Here is a 2,390-nt window from a genome sequence, read left to right as displayed (position 1 = left end):
AGAACCTAAAGCCCTGATCCACCGATCCCCAGACTGGACGAAGGGCTCCGGACATCGAACTAAGGGGAGCGAGAGAGTGAGAGAGCCTTCACTTCAACGGGTTTCAATAGAGAGAGAGAGTGGGAGAAGGAAAAATCCTTAGAAGACGAGAAGAGTCCTGCTTAAGAAATCATGGCAAGAAGAACCAACGGTGAGAAAGAGACAGAGAGATCCACAGAGATCCAGAGAGAGGGAGGGATTTTAGTTGGATGGAAGAGGGACGAGAACACGAGGGTAAAACCTCGGCGCCTCTTTTTTCCCTCAGTTTTTTTGAAGAATTCCGAGGTAAGAGCCTAACACAGAGAGTTGTCATAAAAGGCCATGGATCATTTAATTCTAATGCTTTCTTGGATGAGAAATCCTGTTGATGATGCCTTCTTTGGGCACAAAGCAATGAATGATGAATGGTAAGAGAGAAATGAGAAAAAAGGGAGAGGAGGAACAAGAAAATCAAATCATGCTCCTAAGCGAGCTAACTTCCAGAGACAGACCCATAGAGAAAATGAGGAAAAAGCATCCAAAGAAGAACGAAGGCGAATGTTGAAGCCAGAAGTCGACCAGAGAAACCACTGACTCCAAGATTGGTATCGTTTAATCAACTTTCACGGATCAGCACGTTATGAACCAAATGGACTCTGGCCTGTTCTCTAACAGGAACAAATAACTCTTTATCATTTCATTGGTAATCTGCNATGGAGTATTGCCTAATTCCGAGTGGCGTGCAATCTCAAATCTATGGAAACTGGGATCTGACTGGGGAGTGTAATCAAGGAAGGGTAAAAAACCAAATTAAATTCCCGTTCGTTTTTTTCCTATCACCTCCCAATTCCGGTCCTCGCGAGTCAGCCAGCAAGCATGAATGGTTGGTTGGTTGGTTGGTTGGTTGGTTGGCCACCCTTTCTTTCATCGAACAAACGGATTGTAATTAGCTTGCTCACACAGTGGCACAACACACCTAGTGGACAGAGTTGGGTGGGTGGTGCTAGCCTCTGTTCCTGACCATTGTCACATTCTCATACTAGCATGATACAAGGGGCTTTAAATTCACCAAGTGACTGTCCACTGGCAGTTGTCACTATTCATCCCTTTTTCCAAATGATGAGGATGATCCTCAGTGCTGAGATAAATGTTTCCTGTGATCATCTCTGGTTTACTCAAGCTTGGAACGAGCAAACCCTTTGTGAAGCCAGTCAAGGAATGGAAGGGAAAAAGGAGCTGTGAAATAAAAAGAAAACCACCTAATCAAGAGATCCAGGCTAATTCCGCCTGAGTCCGTTTTATTGGATTCTCCGTCGCCAGTCACTCAAGGTGCAATTCGGAATCCGGAGAACCTAGGGTAGATTTCCGGTGTCATGAAGGGGATTTACCCTCGTCCTCCTCGTCGGTCGTCATCGTTGTCCCCCGTTTTAGTACCATCATCAGCCGACTCACTAATAACTTCGGCAGAAAAGCTGCCGCCTTCAAAGGTGTAACCAAAGAGCAATAAGTATGCAAACATCAGTGCTGACACTTTTTCGGTTTTTCGAGCAATGGCAATCATCGTCATCATACTCGTATAAGGAAGAATATTTGCAGTTAGCATGGTTGAAAAGTTTGCCGACACGGTCGGATCATGATGGTGGATGTACGGTACAGCAGTGGATGACATTATGACCTCTTGGTGCAAACTTGGACATATAACAAAGTAACATAAGTCGTCAGAAGGGGCATGGGTGGTCGTCACTCTCATTTTTATCTCAGACTTGGCACCTACGGTATATTTGTATCATTCAACTAGCATTGGGTCCAATGCCAAGTGAATCAAAGCTTGTCATATTTGACCTTGGTGTCTGAAGAGCACCATGATATTCCCTCATGTATCTTTTGATTTGGAATGTCAAGCTCGTTTGGTTTGAGCATTTAAAATGAAGAAATCACTAACGTTTAACAATAGACATGGAAGAGCTGTCTTTTTGTGATTTTTGTCAGTGCTCGCCTGTTCCATTACCTCAGAGGGTCGTACAGTATTCGTTCTTTCCTCACTCCCGCCAGTGGTATCAGTAGTGGTGATGGTTCTGGGTTGTCCTCGTTTTGAGGATGGTTGAGTTCCTATTGCCACGTGGAGATACCGACTAAAACAATGGGGAAGACGAAAGCGCTCAGGGACTTGGGGCTGAAACAACATTGAGAATTAGATGAAAGAGTGATGCAAACAGCCAAAGATTAAAGGGCTAAGAAATCGGGAAACCCATATGGAAGGGAGATTGGAGAGGCAACTTTCAAGCAAGAGCCTGATTCAAAAGCCATGTTCCGAAATCAAATCCACTCGATGTGCTTGACCGATCAGATGAAAGCTCGTTATCGTTGCACCT

This window comes from Tigriopus californicus, chromosome 8 (assembly GCF_007210705.1).
Source record: "Tigriopus californicus strain San Diego chromosome 8, Tcal_SD_v2.1, whole genome shotgun sequence".
NCBI classification, from domain to species: Eukaryota; Metazoa; Arthropoda; class Copepoda; order Harpacticoida; family Harpacticidae; genus Tigriopus; species Tigriopus californicus.
Note: the sequence above shows the minus strand (reverse complement) of the source record.